The sequence below is a fragment of the Notamacropus eugenii genome, chromosome 3 (genome assembly GCF_028372415.1).
Source record: "Notamacropus eugenii isolate mMacEug1 chromosome 3, mMacEug1.pri_v2, whole genome shotgun sequence".
In the NCBI taxonomy this organism is placed as follows: Eukaryota; Metazoa; Chordata; class Mammalia; order Diprotodontia; family Macropodidae; genus Notamacropus; species Notamacropus eugenii.
This window is the reverse complement of record NC_092874.1, coordinates 200,829,913-200,850,829: the sequence shown is the minus strand read 5'-3', so window position 1 is coordinate 200,850,829 and position 20,917 is coordinate 200,829,913. Positions and strand designations below refer to the sequence as shown.

General features: G+C 39.8%; 1 protein-coding gene across 1 annotated transcript in view; it reads right to left on the bottom strand.

Moving 5' to 3' along the window:
* The window catches only part of FERRY3 (FERRY endosomal RAB5 effector complex subunit 3), a 99,353-nt gene that overhangs the window by 10,782 nt on the left and 67,654 nt on the right, over nt 1-20,917 (bottom strand). The window lies entirely within an intron of this gene.

Genomic DNA, 20,917 nt, shown 5'->3' with positions numbered 1-20,917 from the left:
CCAAGATCAGAGGCATCGATTCATGAAGACCTGAGTTCAAATCTGACATCAAACATTTACTAGCTGTGTGACTCTGGGCAAGTCACTTAACTTCTGTTTGCCTCAGTTTCTTAATAACAGCACTTACCTCCTGGGGTTGTTGTAAAAATCAAATCAAGATAATATTTGTAAAGTGCTTAATATAGTGCCTGGCACATGACAGGTGCTCAAATAAATGCTTGCTTCCAAGGTGGGGAGTGACGAACCAAGGAGGAACCTCCTGGGTACTCTTCCTAGTGACTTGGTTATAGAAATTTGTCTTGCCCGCTGGGCAGAAGTTTTCCCACTTTGATGGATATCCTGCTTCCCAAGCGTGTCCCGTTGCTGAATTCCTCTTCACCTGGCATCTCACACTGTATGTCCAAGCTTGTCTCTCTCCCTTCCTCCAGCCACCTGCTACATTTCCAGTCCTGGAGGGTCAGCCAATTGCTAGAGAATCACAACATGAGAGCTTATTGCCAGTGATCAAGAAGTGACTTTCTCCAGTCTCAGAAATGTAAAGGACTTTGGCTCCATTCAGAGTTTTGTGGTTTCTCAGATTTGCCTTCTCTCATCATTAGCTAATAATACTTCTTACTCACTGGGGCAGCCATGTGCCCTGCCAGCCACCTTGCAAAGTTATGTAATAATAATAACTGAAATTGATATAGGGTTTTAAAGTTTGCAAAGTGCTTTTCAGACATTATTTCATTTGAGTCTTATAATTCTGTGTGGCAAGTATGCTGGATATTATTATTCCCATTTTACAGATGAGGAAACAGAGACGCAAAAAGAAAACAGTAAGCTATGGCTATTATTGAACCTTGTCTAGGGTGTGAAAATACTTGATCCATTTAATTCAATTGGCATCTACTATATATAAGGCAATGTATGAGGTCCTGACAATAAAAAGATGAAAAAATTCAGCCACTATCTTCAACTAGCATACAGTCTACTCAAGGGATATGACATGTACACCTTTCTATAATATGAGAAAGAGTAAAGGAGAAATCCAGGCCAAGTACTCTAAGAAACGTTTGTGGGTAAAATTTGTGTAAACTGATGCAGAGGGAAGTGAGCAGAACCGGGAGAACAACATATACAGTAACTACAATAGTGTAAAAGAGTGTAAATGTGAAGAACAGAAAGGAATAATACGAAAAGACATTCAAACTCCCATCAACGCAACGATTCAACTTGACTCCAGAGAGCACTGTAGGAAATTAAATGTTCAGCATAGTTTCAGTCAACTTGGTTACAAGGAACATTTTGATTATGGGTTGGTGTATTGAGAAATGGTAGAATGGATGTAACAAAAAGAGCATCCATAAAACATTTTTGTTGTTTTTATTTAACTAAGAGAGCTGAGGAGGAAGGGAGCACTTTCAGTATGGAAAATGGGACTAGACTTTATGGAAGAGATGAAAGCTGGTGAAAGGAGATGGAAGGAGCCTTAAAAGCAAAGACAGATGGAAATGAGAAGGCAGTGCTTTCCAAACATGGAGGATGACTTTCTACAAATGCATGAGGTTAGGAGGTAGAAGTTCAAGATCACTTCTCTGATCCAAAATTTTCAGGGGTTCCTTATTACCCAGAGGATAAAATAAGATCACCATCATCTATCTTTGCCCTCTTTCTAGCATTATTTCACATGAATCTTATGCACTAATTTCACAATGATCTCATGTACTTTGCATTCTAGGCAAACTGTGCATTAAATCTTTAGGATTAGGGAAGCCATATGATCAGATTTATGCTTTAAAATTATTCCAGGAGCTGGATAAAGGATGAATTCCAGAGGAGATAGATTAGAAACAGTGAAACTAATCAGAAAGTTATTATAATAGTCTGGGGGTGAGAAAGGCATGAAATGGGTTGGCAATATGAGACAAGTTTAAGAAATATGGAGGATGGAGTGAGGGAGAGATGAAATATGGCTGAGGCTGGGACTATAGACAGGTTTGTTTTGGTGGGAAGGGAGAATAATTACGTCATTTTTAGATACATTGAATATGATGTTTTGGCAGGGTGGCCAGGTGGGAATATTTCATAGGAAATTAGCAATTCTAGAGTGGATTCAGGGTAGAGATTAGGATTAGATATATGAATCTGGCACAATGCCTTGCATATGGTAAGTACTTAATAGATATTTTTGAATGGGATTGGAGCAGTACTATATAGAGGTAATGATTGAACCCATATAGAATGTGAGATCTCCAAGGAAGAAAATAGAGAGAGAACCACAGACAGAAGAAAGAAGAAGACAAAGCTTTGGGGCATAACCACACTTTGGAAGCAGAGCAAGACAATTAAACAACCAGTGAAGGAGACTGGTAGGAAGAGAATCAGGAGAGATAAATTTAATGGAAGCTAAGAGAGGAGGAGAAAGTCTTCAAGAGGAGGTGGTAAGAAATGCCAAATACTGCAGAAAGGTCAAGGAGAATGAAGGATGAGGAAAGGCCATTGGATTTAGCAATGAAGAGCTTATTGGTGACCTTTAAAAGAGCAATTTTAGTAGGGTAGTCAGGTGAAAGCTGGATTGCAAGGGAATGAGAAATGAGTAAGCTGTAAGGAAGTAGAGGATGAGTGTATATAGGATTTGTTTTAGGAGCTTGGCAGAGAAGGGGAGGAGAGATGTACAATGACAGTTTGATGGGATGGAATTGTCAAGGGAAGAATTTTTCAAGATATGGGAAACCTGAGAATGTATGTAGACAGTGGAGGAAGGAGTCATTACATATGAAGAGATAGAAGAGGAAGGAAATGACTAATGGTCTTGGTTTGACCTTGGTATCTGCTTTCCTGGAAATGTTTAAGAATAATACTCATCTGTCAGGGTTGGGTGAAGCATTATCCTTTTGGGAAGTAGGACATGCCAATGGTAGCTGAAAGATTCAGAGAGAAAGACTCAGTCTCAGAGCACTTAGTATCTACTTTTGTGATGGAGCAAGTAGGGGATGGAATTAGGGACCAAGAGTGCCCCGGGAAATCAGAACACATGAAGCTTTCTCTGTTGAAGTACTGGCCACTGCTGGGGGTGGAGGGGAGAAAGCATGCTCTCAGAATAAAGCCAGAATCTCTGCTGTGAGAGGTGACTAAGCAGGGAAGCAAGCTTGGGATTGTTTTGTATCGTTGTCCAAGAAATTCCCAACCTGCGCCTTGAGTGGATGCTGTGTTTGGGACCCAGGATTACCTACACTGTGAGGTAGCAGAGAAAATGGCACAAGGAGTCTTTCTTCTGAGTGCAACTCTTATTTAGTCTGATCTTACATAATTTACCCTTGGCCTGTGTTTAATATTTGTATCTTTACCAACTAAGCAAACCTTTATATAGACAGATAATATGTATATATATATAATAGATATAGAACTATCTAGATCTACTTTATCTATCTAATAATATCTATTTATCTCTATCTATCATCCATCTATCCATCCATCCATCCATCCACCCGTCCATCCATCCATTCATCTCCCTTACTTGTGCCAGGTCAATCATTTACATCATGAGGTTAGTATGTCCAGCTCACCTAATGAGATGCTGTGTGCGCTTCTTAGATTTTCTACTTTGAGACACAGTCCTGGTAATACTCTTTGGCCAAGCTTTATTACAATACTGACATAAACCCAAGAAATCAGGTTTCTCCTCTAAAGAGCACTTAGAGGAATCCAGGTGGCACAGTGGATAGAGTACTAGGCCTGGAATCAGGAAAACCTGAGTTCAAATCAGATCTCAGGAATATACTAGTTGTGTGACTCATCTGAGTAAGTCACTTAACTTTCGTCTACCTCAGTTTTCTCAGCTGTAAGATGGGAATAATAACAGTGCCTATCTTCTAGAGTTGTTAGGAGGATCAAATGAGATATTTGTAAATGACTTAGAACGGTGCTTGGTACACAGTAGATACTTAATAAATCCATCCTTCCTTCCTTCCTTCCTTCCTTCCTTTCTTCCTTCCTTCCTTCCTTCCTTCCTTCCTTCCTTCCTTCCTTCCTTCCTTCCTTCCTTCCTTCCTTCCTTCCTTCCATCAGGCACCCAAAGAAAGGATGAGAAAATGTATTTCCCTACTTTCATTGAAGAGGTGGAGGACTATGGAATGTTGAATATGTTGTCAGACACAGTGGATGTATTGATTAATTCTGCTGAAATTATTTATTTGCTTATTTGTACATAGTACTGTATTTTTTCCAATTACATGTAGAAATAATTTTCAACATTTTTTTTAAGATGTTGAGTTTGAAACTTTTTCCCTCCTTCCTTCCCATCGCCTCTTCCCAAGATGGCAAGTAGTTTGATATAGGTTATACATGTACAATCATGTAAAATATATTTCCATATTAGTTAGGTTGTAAAAGAAGAAATAAAACAAAAGGAAAAAACCATTTAAAAAAAGTCAAAAAAGTAAAAATAGTATGTTTCAATTTGCATTCAGACTCCATAGTTCTTCCTCTGGATGTGGATAACATTTTCCATCATGAGGCTTTTTGAACTGTCTTGGATGACTGTACTTCTTAGAAGAGCTAAGTCTATCAAAGCCACAATGTTGCTTTTACTGTGTACAGTGTTCTCCTGGTTCTGCTCACTTCACTCAGCATGCTGAAATTATTTTAAAAACCATCTTTGTTACACAGGAAAGTTCAATAATTAGGGGGAAATGAAAAAAAAATTATCATGCACAAAGATCAAGCACTGAGTGAGGATGGCCTTCCATCCACTAATTTCTCCCATTTCTCACCTCTTTCTAGTATTCTCCTTCATCATGAATAATTCAGAACAACACAGTCACTATTTAAAAATTAATATTAAAGTTTCTACTGCTACTGCTACTACCACAGCTGTTACTACCACTACTACCGTCACTACCACCATTGCTGCCACCACCACTACTATTACTAGTTCAAATCTTTATATAGGCTGTCTCAAAAGTTTTCATATAAAAGCTTAAAACTGCACTAAGATTTTTGGGATCCCCTGGGCAGACTTAAAGTTTGCAAAGCACCTTTTTCATAATTATGTGAAGCACACAATGCAAGTATTATTATCTCCATTTACAGGTGAAGCTCTTGGAGAGGTAAAGTGATTTGCCTAAGGGGCAGAGTTGAGGTTTCAACCTCGATTTTTGGATTCCAGAACAACGCTGTTTTCATTATCCCATGTTGAATAAGGTCCTTTGTGTCTCCCTCAGATCTCCTTTGGTTCTTGTCCATAATGCTCTCCTCTGAGTTGTTTGGTCTTGGACTCAGTAGCTTCCAAGAGTTAAGCCTATAGATAAATATCTTTTCTGGTATAGAGACCATCATGCATTCATATTCCTCAGGTGCCTTTATTCTGTTTTAGATTTAAAGTGTTTTGTTCAGGCTTTGGTTTTTGACTATCACTTGTCAATGAGTATTCCTTTTATATATAAAAAAAGAAAAAGCTAAAATGAACCATCACAGTCACCTCTTCTGACACCCTCATGACTATACCTACAGTCTCTTACATTTCTACCTAAAGGAAGGAAGTCAAGATTCTTCTGGAGCCAGGATTAGTCAATGCATTTCATCTGAATTCTGATATGGTTAGGATTGTATTCCTTCATGTTTTTATTGTTATGTATAGAGTTCCTTTGTTCTGCTGTACACTTGCTCTCCTAGTTTTGCTCACTTTACTCCGCATCAATTCATAGAGCTCTTTTCCCCCATTTTCTCTGAAACATTCATATCATCTTTTTATGGTGCAATAGTATTTCCTTGCATTTCCATATCATAATTTGTTCAGCTATTTCCTAATAGGTAGGTATCCTCTTAGTTTCCAATTTGGAAATTTCACTTATTAGTTTAGGGCTACTTCGAAAAGAGCTACTATAAATATTGTTATAGATGGGTCCTCTTCCTCTGTCTTTGATTTCTTTGGAATATTGACCTGATAGCAATATAACTAGGACAAAGAATTTAGTGACTTTTGGGGCATAGTTTACAATTGGTTTCCAGACTTATTGGACCAACCAACAGCTCTGTCAGAAGGAGTCATTCCCTTTTTTAAAGGACTTCCAAGTCATTGAGTTTTTCAGTTTAGTGACCAATGAAGAGATTGCTGCATCATACCCAAAATGCCCAAGAACTGAATTAATATACATGATTAGCTGGAAGCAAGCAGAGAGTTTTCACATGAAGCACCCATGTAGTAAGTGGACACATGTGGTTGACTGGAATCAGGGAGAGAAGCTGTGTACAATTTGTGGTTGTAAACTTTAAATCTATACAGAGGGTTACAACAGTTTTAATGTAGTTTTAAGCTTTTAAATAAAATTGAAAACTTTTGAGACACCCTGTATAATGATTTGAAGTAGTAGTAGTGGTAGTAGTAGTAGTAGTAGTAGTAGTAGTAGTAGTAGTAGTAGTAGTAGTAGTAGTAGTAGTAGCAGTAGTAGCAGTAGAATGGTGGTGGTAGTGGTGGTAGTAGTAGTGGCAGCAGCAGTAGCAGCAGTAGCAGTGGTAATAGTTGTAGTAATTTTAAAAGGTGACTGTTGTTTTAGATTATTCATAATAAGTAGTAGGATGCTATAAGGAGATGAGAAATGGGAGAAATTAGTGGAGGGAAGGCTATCCTCAGGGTCTTGTCTTTGTGCATGATAATTTTTTTTCATTCCCCCTAATCACTGAATTCTGGAATTCAGAAAAGTATAGGAAGACTTTATGAACTAATGCAGGCTCAAACTGTTTGCTTAAAAAAAAAATGCATGCAATTCCATATTACTTTTAAGACTGTCCTTGTCAGTGCTTCCTTCTGAATTTCCTTCTACCCTGTGCATTTTTAAAAAGGTTTCAATGACCCTCTTTTTTGTTGGTATCACTATTGCTATCCCTATCCATTCACCCTTCCCCAATTAAAAACAAAATAATGAAAGGGGAAAAGAGCTTTATGACAAAAAAGTACAATCAAGCAAAATGAAACCACACAATTCAAAAATGTATGTCTATTATTTCTGTGCTTTGAGTCCATTAATTCTCTCTCTCTCTCTCTCTTTCTCTCTCTCAGGCTATCTGGGTTAAGTGACTTGCCCAGGGTCACAAAGCTAGTAAGTGTTAAGTATCTGAGGCTGAATTTGAACTCAGGTCCTCCTGACTCCAGGACCAGTGATCTATTAATTCTCTACCAAGATGTAGATGTCATCATAGCTTCTCTGGAGATGTGATTGGTCATTATATTGATCAGCCTTTAAGACTTGCAAAGGTGTTTTTCTTTGCAATCATATTGTCCTTCTACACACTGTTCCCCTGTTCTGTTCATTTCACATCATTTCATACTCTCTGGGATTCTTTACAATCATCTCTCTTATAATTTCTTAACGTGCAATAACATTCTATTGATTTCATATATCAAAAATTTTTCAGCACTTCCCTAACTGATGAGAATCTCCTTAGATTCTAGTTCTTTGTTTTCTTTTCTCCTTTTTTCTGCCCTTTTTGTCCCCTCTTCTTTATCTGGAAGTTTGTAAAACCTACACATTAAGTAAATATTCCACAAGTAGCTGGGAAGGGAGAGAAAGGAGTCTAACCCATTTCATTAAAGACCAGCTTCTCCCTGGACTGAAGCCATTCTGATCTGTGTGTGGGTCAGCAAAAGGGGCTCCTGAGTGAAGGAGAGGGTCCCTAGGCCCAGTGGTGGTTTGTTGTTACTCATATTTAATTAATAATCCATTCAATTTATATAACATAATTTGTATGTATATTGTATCACATTCTCTCATCTCATGTCATACTATATTATATATTTGGTCAGCCAATCCCTAAATGATGGTCACTCAATTGGTTTCCAGTTTCTTTGTTAGAATAAAAATGCTGCTATGAATATTCTGGAACATGTGGGATTTTGTCTTCTTTAGGGAAATGAGATTATTTCTGGGCTAGAAATTCCTATCTGTGCCACTGGGAATACATCAATCTAGAGTTGGGGTTCTCAAATATTTTTGTCCATCATGGACTCCTTTTAGCCATCTGATGAGGGCTATGGATTATATTTAAAAATTTTTTAATTTTAAAAGTTATATTTTAAAATGCATAAAATAAGGTAGGATTACCAAGGAAACTAATTATTCTTAAATGTTGTGGTCAAAATTTCTTTAAAAAAAAAAAGGAGTCTCAGACCCCAGGATAAGAACTGCAGAACAGAATGCTGTGTTGGCGAAAGTAACTCATATACCTTAAATACATAAATATAAATGCGTACTTATTACTATACTATGTACTTACAACTACATTAAAATGTGTACAGTCATAATATGGGTACACATAGGCACAGACATATATACATATACACATGTACATGCATGCACACAAACACCCACTGAATCAGGGCAGGTGTGGCATGAAACTGTCAAGTGTCCAACCACAACCACAGAGCTCTTTTTGGCCCTGGCTTCTGAGAGGATGGGGATCAAGGAACAATCCGGCTATTACAGGCTCCTGGGCACCCAATGAAATGCTGGGCTGCAAATTGTATATCATCAGCAGGGGAGATTTTCATCTCTCTGTGGTCACAAATGGGATTTGACTTCCTCTCATCTAGGAAGAAAGGAATTGGCTTTAGTCCGTGCCAGGAGAATGGCCCAAGTTTCAGCTGGCCAACTTGACCAGAGTCCTTTCTGGGCCCTCCCTTGCCTTTCCCTGCTAGGTCCTTAGGACTAGGGGCTTTACGTGAGAGGGTCATATGCTCCTTCTCCCAAGCTAAGTCTTCCCCTTCCTTCCTGCTTTTACCTTTATTCTCTATCAATTGACCCCAAATCCCAGGATGGGACATTTAAAGATGTTTTCAAATATGTGGAGGGACCAGAATAAATCTTGTACAAGTCTAGCCACACTGCCCACTCAGTCCTAGCCTATGGCACTGGCCAAGAGGACCGCACCCTCAGCATTCTTTCTGGGCCTACCATGATTTTTATTCATGATTTTCATTTAACCAAATACTCTCAGAAGAGTCCTCATGACAGATTCTATAAGGGATTCTATAAGGATTCCCTATAAGGAATCTAGGTAGAAATAGGAGAGAGAAGTGTCTGGAGCAGAGGTGCATAGAATGGGTATCCAGAGAACTCAGCTCCACTCCTGGCTCTGCTGCTAACTTAGAATGGAACCTTCTACAAGTCACTCCTGATTTTTCTGAGCCTGTTTCATTCTCTGTATAATGGGGGGGCGGGGGGGGAGTGAGACTAGATGATCACTAAATATCTTCCATTGATGCTTCTTTGGGTCATCCTTTGGGCTCCTTGACCCCTTCCCCCATCACAGCCTATGGTGTGGAGGAATCGAGGGGAAACCCAACACATATGGACATTGTTAAGCCACATTTTGTTCTTCTTGAGTCATTTTTCAGTCGTGTCCGACTCTTTGTGACCTTGTTTTGAGGTTTTCTTGGCATAAATACTGGAGTGCCATTTCCTTCTCCAGTTCATTTTATAGATGAGGAAACTGAGGCAAACAGGGTTAAGTGACTTGCTGAGGGTCACACAGCTGGTAAGCATCTGAGGTCAGATGAGTCTCTATCCACTGCACTAACTACCTGCCCTCTGTCATCAATCTGCTCCTCCCCAAATGTCAGTCGAATAGTCCTGAATTTTCCACCCGGTTTACACAGACATGAACATGTATCAGTATAGCTCCTGATCTTGGGTAACAGTTCATGCATACCATTCATTTGCAGATTCATGCCTAGGTGCTGGTACCTTTCATCTCTTGGAAACAGCAAGAATTCTTCCTAATTATTGTTTTCTTCTCGCTTTTTTATCTGGGCTAAAGGAATCCCCAATCACTAGTCATTAGATTGTAGCTTTAAAATAGTTGCAATTCTATCAAATGAGATAAGGTGTATGTGGCCCTTCTATCAGTCAGTCAGTCAACATTTGTAAAGTATCTTTATGTGCAAGGCATTGTGCTAAGCTCTTTTTTTATCAGGGTATATTCACCCTCCCCTGGAAATCTGGGGGACCAAAAGGAAATTCCTCCATGGGCAGGCATTACCTAGGGTTCTTCAAATTCCTGTGGCTTCTGACTTGGAAGAGACATCAATAGAGAAACAGCGGAAAAGATGAAAAAGAGAGGAGTGCTGCTTAGAATGTCCAGTTTGACTAGAAGCCAGCATAGGTGGGACTCTTCTCTGCTTGTCAGGACATGGAGTAATAAGGAAAGGGCCCAAAGTAACAACTGAGGAATACTGGAGCAGGGAAAAAGTCCATAGTAAACCTGTCAGATCACTCACTTTATGTTTCCCTTCTGATTTAGGAAGAGGAGTAGTGGAGGGGGAGGAAGAAATTATTAATCCCCTCTTGGCAACAGTCAAAGCAGCTGCTATTTTGAAAGAATGGTGAAGAGCCCTAAATCCATGATAGATGAAGGTACCAGGAATGTTTGACCTAGAGAAAAGAAAATTCATAGGGGATGTGAGAAGTATCTTTGACTATCTGAAGTCCTATCAGGGAAAGGAGTAATTACGTTTGTTCTCTTTGGTTCCAGAGGGCAGATTCAGGAACAAGAAGTAGAATTTTCAAAGCAGCTAATTTATGTTTGATGTCAGGAAAAACTTCCTAAAATATTTGATTATCCTAAAGTAGAAAGGACTACCTGAAGAGGTGGTTTACACTCCTTCAGAGGTCCTGTAGAGGAAGATGGATGTCCACTTGTCAGGTATGTTATAAGGGATTTCTTTTTATCTATGAGTTGGACTAAATGGCCTCTCCTAACTTTCAAAGTCTGTGATCCTGTGATTCCAAGTACTTGACAAGAGTCAACCCTCTCCTCAACCACAGATGTGTGTCTGTCACTGAAGCTTTACTTTGTTTTCTTGAGTAACCCTTCACACTGCCCAACATTCTGGAGGATGGACAAGCATTCTTTAAGTTTCTTAACCTTCTCTTCCAAGATGGAAATCAACTTACGTACATTTGGAACACAGATAAATTCCTTGGCTAAGAAAGTAATACGAACACCACACATGTGATGCATCATACCGCACTATTTTTGTGTGATGGTTGAGATTATCAGTTTTGTTTCTTGAAACTACTTGAAATGTTTACCCCTTAACTTCATCCATTTTTTTTACAGAGGACTTTTTACTCAAAATCCATGGCCACGGGCTTCTCCATTTTAACTTTGCGCCAGCTTCTAGCATGTTTCACCAATTTGCCCCACCAATTTGTTCTACACACCAATCTATCAATATGCTTAACCTTCTCATTATGTCACTTACCTTTGCCTACTTACCTTGCCTTGTCTTGCCAACTACGTTCTTCTTAGTTATCTTGAGTCTACCTCTTCAGGTTCTATTTTCTAATTTGTTTTGATCTTTCTTAACTAATCCTTTTATATTACTCTTAATAGTGCTAGATACTACTAGATTGTAACCGGGACATAGAATCTAAAAAAAGTCTAGGCCTGGCAGTTGTTTTTTACTTTTTTTTTTAAAATTTCCCAAATTTTTCTAAATTCCCGCCCTTCAACATCTGTCCTATTTCACTAGTCCAAATTTTTCCAAGTCACCTATATATTCTTTTCATGTGGCTCAGATTTTTCTTCTCTTGTTCATTTCCCCACAAACTTATCCCACAAAAGCCACAAATTGAAAATTAGGAAAATAATTCTTTTAATTATTTTTATTTCTATCCTATTTGAAAAAAATTATTTAAAAACTAGACGGTCTTCTAATGTGAGTTTTTATGACTATGAATACGTGGAGAAGAATGATGGAGGGGAAGCCAAAGTCCAGGGTTAGAAATGATTTCCTCCAACCCCCAAGTACAGGCTGGGTAGAAGCAGAGTCAATGAGAGATTCAAGGAAGAAGAGACTACATCATTTGATACTCCATCACCCAAATCTATACTTTTCCTCCTTTTCCTAATAAAATAACTTCAATGATGTTAAAAAAGAGGGGAGTTTTGGATCAGGGAAGGCTTAATGGAGAAAATGTCACTTGATTTGGGCTTTGAAGTTTTTGGAAGGTTGTCAATAGATAGAATTAGGAGATGGAGGAGGAAACCTGTTGCAGGAATAGGGGACAACATTTGACATGGCAAAAGAGGATTGAATTACATCAGAGAACAAACAGTAAGTAGTGTGTGGGGTTTAGCTGGTGTAGTCTGACTTCTGACCTCATCAAACTGGGGAAAAGGAATAAATACTTATATAGTGCCTCCTATGTGCCAGGCACTGTGCTAAGGGCTTTTTTCCCCCAAATGTCTCATTTGATCCTCATAACAACCCTGCACGGTAGATGCTGCAATCATCAACATTTTACACTTGAGGAAACTGAGGCAAACAGAGGTCAAGTGACTTGGCCAAAGTCACACACAGCTATTATCTGAAGCTGGATTTGAACTCTGGTCTTCCTGACTATAAGCCCAGCAATCTATCCCCTGAAAAACCTAGCTACTCTCTCTGAAGTTCCTGATGGTCTCTTAATTGCCAAATCTAATGGCTTTATCTCCATTTTCATCTTTCTTGACCTCTCGGTAGCCTCTGAGACTGGCCATTATCCTCTTCTCCTTGATACTCTCTTGTATGTTTTTGTGATTTTCTTCTCTCCTGGTTCTCCTGTCTGATTGCTGCTTCTTATTCTCCTTTGCTGGATCTTCATCCAGGTTAACCCTGCTGACTGAAAGTCATCCAAGGTTCTGTCTTACACTCTTTTCTTTTCTCTTCTATACTATCTCATTTGGCAATCTCATTAGGTCCCAAGGCATTGTTTATCATCTCTATAAAGAGTATCTATAAAGCATGTATAAAGATGATCTAACCTTATCTCATATCCTCAGATGCCTACTATACATTGCAAACTGGATATTGTGTAAGACATCTTAAACTCAATATTTCCAAAACTGAACTTATCTTTTCTCCTCAAAACCTACCCCTCTTTCAAAATTCCATATTAACACGGAGGGAACCACCACCCTCAATGTGACTCAGGCACAAGACCTTAGGCATCCAGTCTGCTGCCAAGTCCTACTGAGTCTACCTTCACAATGTCTCGTCTACCTTGTACCCCTTCTCTCCTTTGATATAGCTGCCACACTGATACAAGCCCTCATCACCTCATGGCTAGATTATTACAGCAGTCTTGTGGTTCATCTCCCTCTCTGGCCCATCCTCTACTGAGCTGCCAAACTGATCTTCCTAAAGCACATGGTCTGACCACATCACTCCCCTTTTCAGTCAATTCCATTGGTTCCCAATGGATCCCTCTAGGATCAAATATAAAATCCCCTGTTTGACTTTTAAGGCCCTCTCTGATCTGGCTCCTTCCTATACTTCTGTTCTTCTTAAAGTTTACTCCTCTCCACATTCCCTACAATGCAGTGGCCATGGCCCTACTGCTGTTCCTCCCCCATGACACCCTATCTCCAAACTCTGAGCCTTTTCACTGTCTATCTCCATGACTGCAACACTCACACTTCGAGTTTCTGTCTCCTGGATCTCCTGGTTTACTTCAAGCCTCAGCTACAAGCCCATCTTCCTCAAGAAGGTCCCCTCAATGTTAGCCCCTTCCCTCTTTACCCTATCTGGTCTCCCCCTTTAGAATGTGAACTCCCTGGGGGCAGAGAATGTTCTTGACTTTCTTTGTATCCTCAGGGCTTTATTACGGAGCCTGGAACATAGCAAGCATATAGTTTAATAAAAGCTCGTAGATTTGTCAATTTGTATAGTTTGTGAAGGGCAGTTTTATCAGTTCAGCCCAAAAAGGAAGGCGTGTAGTCAGATTGAAATGCAGACTGCTCAAAGTATCTGAACATGAGAATAATGTGATCAGACTTTTGGCAGTGGTGCAAAGGATGAATTAGAGAGGGGTGAGACTAGACACAGAGGGGCCAGTTAGGAACATAGTGCCATAGTCTGGGTAAGAGGTGATGATGTCTTAAAACAAGATGGTGGTCACGGGAGTGGAGAGAAGGGGATGGATGCAAGTGACGTTGAGGTAGACTTGATAGGACTTTGCAACTGATTGCACAGATATGAGAATGGAAGAGTGGAGGATGATGCTGAGCTTTCACAGCTAGGTGACTATAAAGGGGCTGCTGGGTCTGCAGGAGTGAGGGTAGAGATAATGATATCTGTTTTGGATATGTTGAGTCTAAGATGGTACAGAATTTGAGCTGACAATGAGGAAGAGTTCTGTTTGGGACTTGCTGAGATTGAGATACCTAGAGACAGTTGGACTAGAGCTTAGGAGAGAGGCCAGGGACCTGGGAGTCATCTGAATAGTAATGACAGTCAAACCAATGAGATTTGAGAGAGTATAGAGATGGAAGAGAACAATGTTTGGGACAGAACACTGAAGTATGCCCTCACCTAGCTGAGTCTGTCACCTTTTGCCTATGTTTAGCTAAGAACTTGGCACGTAGAAGGTACTTAACATATTTCTGATTGACTGACCAAGTAGTCATACTGAAGGAAATTTTTTATTGTATTTTTATTGGCTAAGGACGAAGAGAGACAGCAGTTTGTATCCCTGGATATGCTTCCTAGTAGCTTGGCATCCTGGGCTTTTTTTCAACCCACTATGTGGCTAGTCCCACCCTGACAATGGATGGTTGGCTCACAGACTATAGTCTCTGGCACCCACAACAGTCTTTGGAAGGAAATGTGGCTATTTTCCCCTTGGGACTTATTTTTAAGCAGTGGCTTAGAGAGTTTGCTAGATGGCATGTCAGACAGAAGTAGAATGCATCCAGTTACTGATAAGTGATTGTTGTCTCCCCAGGAGGCATAGAGTCAAGCTCCTAATTCCAGTCTTGTCTTATCCAAGGGGAAGGAGGCGAGTCAAAGGGAAGGGAGAACTTGCCTGAAATGGACCAAAATTTCCGCTCCAGCACAACCCCATGGTCAGGCAGTGGTTTGCTTAGCACTAAGAGCAGCCCAGGTTCTGGGACCAGGCCAAAGGACTCAGAAGGGAAACACCACAGCCTCACAGACACACCGTCATCTGTAAGTCCAAGGGGATAACCAAACATCTGTCCAGTGGTCTGTGGGAGAAACCTTTCCTTTGGGCACCATCCCAGAGAAGAGAAGAGGTGGCAGTAGCCCAAGTTCCTAGCCTATTTGGGGAGGTTATCATCTATGAATTTCACTGAGGTTCCTTAATGGATTCCAATAAGTCAATAATGTTAACTGAGTTTTTATTATATGCCTATTTCTGTTCTAAGAGAAGAAGGGGGTCACAAAGAGACCTAAGACTGCTTCTCTTTCCAGTCTTCTAAGATCCCTGACTTTGCCCCTACATCTGAATTCCACAAAGGGGAAGTAGCTCTTACTAGAAATGATTTCAAATGGATCCTTATAGCTTGGTGCTATAAGGCTGAGGATACTAGGTCCTATGGCTTATTTTTTCTGGGCTTTAGTTTTCCTATCTATTAAAAGAGTGTGAAAAGGAAGAGGGACTACATCCAAAGTTGGGAAGCAGTTTCTGAAGATGATATGCTGCCCATTAGCCAAAGAGCAGGAATGTGCTACGGAGGATCAGAGTCTAGGATAGGCAGCCATGGGTTCAGCTTTTGCTTAAGGTCTTAAATATCAGAGTCTCCTGTCATCCACTTACTCATATTATCATTGCTCAACATCTCTAGGGTTCAAGGCATGGAGATATGGTATATTATGGTATATAATATATGTGTGTATGTGTGTGTGTGTTAAGGGAAATTAAGATAACAAAAGACCTCTTCAATTTAGCAAATATTTATAAAGTGCCTACTATGTGCATGGGTACTAGGCATGCAAAGGTGAAAAATGGCACTATCTCTACCTTCAATGAAGCTGTAATCGAATAGGGGGAATTGTGACATACACGAGTAATATTTGAGGTAACGTATTCATGTAACAAGTACAAAGGAATCAGTATTCTAAATTAATTTGAGGAGGGAGGGATCACATCCAGCTGGGGGTTGGGATGGGGATCAGAGAAGACTTCATAGAAGAGGTTACATCTTAGCCAGACCTTGAAGGAAATGTATTTTGACAAGTGGAGATGAATAAATGATATGGAAGCTAGACCAAGATACTGCTGAGGTCCTACTTAACCTGGGCAGAAGCTGGACTGGGATTAGTTTCGGGCGTTCTAGGTCCAAAGAGTAGCCAAGTAGGCACAAAGGCCAGTTTAGACAGGGTAGCAAGACAGATAGCTTCCCAAAACCTCAGTGGCTGATGAGGACAAGGGTACTGATCAGCCTCCTACACTCTGCCCGTTTCTCCTTTACTGGACTCTGGATACCACAGCACCACCACACCCCACCTTATGACTTGTAGGTTGGGAAGGGAGGCTAATGAATATGATCATGTGTAGGGGCGGTGTAGTTAGGATGCAATTTTTACCTTCCATTTTCAACATGTTAAGTAAGTCAGGTAGTTCACTGTTTCAGCAACATAAATACACAGAGGGTCAAAATGGCGCTAGAAGATATCCCAGATGCAGAGTGGAAGAGGAACTACAGAGACGTCTCCAAATGTCATATTTTTGAACAATATTTTGCATCAACCCATGGGCTAGGATTCAGATCCTGATTGACAAGGTTTTCTTTCTTGCCTGCCAGCGGTTTGAAGTTGTGTGGCTTCACAGGGTGGGAGGCAAGGAGCTCTTGCGGATGAGCCAGAGAGATGCTGACAAGATCACCAGGCCAGTGGTTTGAGGATAGTACCATCTTGTGGGCAAATTATATGTGACACTACCTTGGGAGTCATAAAGTGACATCCTGTCTTTCTGTAGCCTTCTACAAGGCCAACCAGGGCTGGTGTGAGCTGCTACTTCTTCTGTCGTACCCCAGCGTCACATAGGACACGCACTCATGAAGCCTACACCTGTATCACATGTTTCATTTTACAGGAAACAGAGAATGATTAGAAAGTTTTGAGCAAGGGACTGAGTTGGTCCAATTTATGCATTATGAAGATGACATCAACAGCTAAGTACAAAAGAGAAAGCTAATGGCCCCCTGCCTTTGGGTAGGGCTAAGTCAGAATCCAATGGATACTCTAATATTCAGTATTTTTAAGGGCTTCCCAAATGGAGTATCCATTTTACATATTATATGTGGTAAGTCTACCTGTGTAACATTTCTTGGGTATATCCCCTTCATCTCCTCTGACACTCCAGTGGGGAGGAGATAGAGATGATGGGTGGCTTGGAGAGCTCCCCTTCACAAATTCTGTTGCAACCAAACAAGTCTACCAGTTTTGACATTATGTCTTCTACTTCCTCACATTTGTAGAGTCCCTTCTCATGCTTGGAACGCATTCCTTCTCTTCTCCAGCATACAGACTACAGTTATCCCTTCTGTATTACTATAGGGGCTAGAGGTGTGGTGCCCCTGCTATCTGGAAAATCCACATAAATTTTTTTGGCCCTCCCTTCATACAAGAGATGAAATCTGAATTATTATGGTGCTAAAATATAAAATATATTGGTATGATACAGTACTATACATTTATTTTACGAATTTCTGAGTTTCTAATTTTTTCTTGTGTCCTCTGCTGGCCTTCATATGTCATCTGTGGCTTCTACAAAACTCACAGAAAATTCCCATTTAATTTCTTATGCAAATTGGTGATATATCAAAATTGCAATGGGGAAAGTTGCATTGGGGAAGGGATAACTGTACTTATCTTCCTTCAAGGTTTAGACCAGGTAACATCTCCTCAATGAAGCTTTCATTTATCCTCCCAGATGTTAACGTTTTTGCCTCAAATTACACATACCTGCTGATATATTGCTTCTCCCTAGTAGAACAGAAACTTAGTGATGGAAATAACTGCTTTGGTTTTTGCCTTTGTATCCCTAGCACCTGTGTGTACTTGAAGTTTCACATCTATCGAATTGAACACCCTTCCTCCCTTACTTCCTGTGTGTCCATGAGCAAGTCACTTCAGCAGATAAAGCCCCAATTTCTTCATCCAAAAACTGAAGGAGGTGAGTTTGATGACTTCTAAGTGTTACTGCAAAAGTAACCCTTATAGTAAAAGTAAGTATAGTAAAAGTAAAAGTAAAAGATATATCTTGATTCCCTAGGCAGAGAAGAACCTTGCCATTTCCTTTCAACGTTTCAACAGATATTTGTAAAATATTAAAAACCTAGTATGTGCAAAGCACTTCTTGTTAGAATCCTAGAACTTTAGAGGGAATGCTAGTGATTCAACCTCCTCATTTCCTGGGGAATCTGAAGCCCAAAGAGTGAAATAATTTGCGCATAATCCTAAATCATGGTAGAGCTAGAATCTGAGTATTCTAAAGAGCACAGAACAGGGATGAGTATATAAGTAGTAAACATTAGTTGAATGAATAGCTCAGTAGGATCTCTAGTGAGTATGAGGAACTTCCAGATCTAACCTTTTGGCATTTGAGATTTGTCATCTCCTAGTCAGAGAATTACCTTTCTCCTTTCTTTTTTTACCCCCAAAGCCACAGGATTATTTTCTTGCTTCTCCTTAAACCACCGATTGTAGCCTCCTTATCCTTGTCTGTGGGGCAGACAGGGGACTGGACTTATAGAAGATTGGCTTCCTTCAACTCTGATTATTTCTTCCACTAAATATGGCTTTGGCCTTTTCCCAGAGTTTAGCGCAGTGGGTGTTTACTGAATTAAATTGAACTCGAGTCCAATGGCAGTGTCTCTAGGGTCTTTCTTAGCTCCCTTGGCCCAAAAGATGTCATCTTCAGGGTCCACATTCTCCATTACAGCCCAACAGAATTGCTCATCAATTCCCCCTGCAACCCACTTCAATATACCAATCTTATGGCTTTGCCTTTCCAAAAATCTCCTTTTAAGGAGAGTGTCTAGGCCAGATATCTCTTCATTTCCCACCTGCTGCACTCCTCTGGATTCAGTATGTCTCCCCACCTTCCTTCCAAACCTTCCCTATGCCCTAACTTTCAGCTTCCTTTTGTGTGTTGTCTTTTCCCATTAAACTTTTTTTTTTTCCTTTTTGGCCTTTCTTTGCATTCCCAACAAGTACTTAGCACATTATAGGCACTTAAATCTTTCCTCCCTCCCTCTTTCCTTCCTTCCTTGCACATAGCAGGCATTCAGCCCACAGTACTGATTTCTTCATAGCTTGTAATGGGACCTAATGGCACTCATAGAATGAAGCAGCTAACAAGGCCTTTAACCAAATCATTTTTTTCAGAGTAGGCAGCTAGCAGCTGGCTAAGCAACTTGCTAAGGTTATATAAGTATACAATGGTAGAGACAGGTCTAAAGTCCTGCCTTTTCTGTTGAAGCCTCTTTCCATTACAGTATATTTCACACTCCTTAAGAGTAGGTTAATTAAAGAGATTGAAAATTCTTGAACCTTAATTTTACTTCAAATACACTTTCAATCTTGAACTGAATATTAAATTGTAGTGCCTCAGTTAACTTATCTGTAAAACAGAAAGCATCTACCACCATTCTTAATGACCAAGAGGTTCTGAATATAGCCCAAGGGCCCAAGACCATCAGTAGCATTACTAAAAATATGAAAAACAACAGCTGACATTGGTTTACAGAACACTTTTCTCACAACAATGCTGTAAGGTAATAGTGTAGGCACTGCTATTTCCATTTCCCCAATAAGGAAATTGAGGCTCCAGGAGGTTATGACTTTTCCATGATCATGCGTCTGGGAAATGTCAGAGTAAGGACTCAGTCCAGGTCTTCTATTTTCCAGTCTAGCTAGTGTTCTTCCTGTAAAATACAATTTTACTGATTTCTGGCATCTACATTTGTTCCTTGTAGGTAAAACAATTATTGTGACTGCACAGATGGCACAAAAACCCTGTTTATGGTGTCCTTTGGCCACAAGGATTTGTCCCTGACTTGTTTAAGAACGTCAAAGCCCCCTCCCTCAGGAAAGCTTTCACACTTTTTAAAAAAGTTCAATTATATTTTCAGCTTGGAATTCTCTCCCTCTCATCTTCCTCACCTTCCCACTGAGGAAGCAAGAATAAAAAAATTATACATAATCAAGTAAAACAAATTCCTGCATTAACCATGTCCAAAAAATTGACATATATTTCTTCATATGCACTTTGTGTTCACTACCTTTTTATCTGGAAGTGGGTAGCATGTTTCATGAATTCTCTGGAATGAGTCTCACACTTTCTTGATGTCTCATGGAGTGATTAGTTTTCATTTGGCCAATTCCAATTTTCAATCAGTTATTATTATTTTTGTAGTAAAGTTTTGTACTTTTGTTTTTACCTTTTGGCTAATTCTGATTTTTAATGAATTATTTTGTTTAATCATGTTTTGTATTTCTTTGACCAAATTTAATTCTTTTTTCATAACTTTCTTGCCTAGTTCTCATTTCTTTTCCCATTTTTCTTCTATTGCTCTTATTTGGCTTTTAAAATCTCTTTTAAAAAAAAAATCTCTTTAACTCTTATAAGAATTCTTGTTGGGCTTGTGTCCGATCTACATTTTTTCTTTCGGGCTTTGCTTGTAGATGTTTTCAAGTTACAGTATTCTTCTGTACTTATGTCTTGAGCTAGATTCTTTCTGTTTGTTCATTTTTCCAGCCTAATTCTTCACTTTGGGATTTATCAATATTAGGCTCTGCTCACTTTGGATGATGGTAGTTGTGGTCTGAGATTTTGCCCTTTTATGTCTTTCTACTGCCTGCACAACTTAGTCTAGGGGACTGCAAGTTTTCAGTGCTTCCAAAGTGGTGTAATACACTGAGTGGTCTGTTCACTGCTCTCTTGGTCTGAGCTTTGCAGGTTGAGTGTGTTGGCTTACATCTAGTAGAATTTTATTAAGAGTGCTGCTGGACTCAATTGCTGTAGCCCAATAGGAGGTTCTGCAGACTCAGAGTGACTGAACTGCTGGCTCTGTACTCAGCAAGGCTCCCACTAGTTCACAACAGCTCCTCTCTACTCTGGATCTGTGATGCAGAACTGGGTAACAG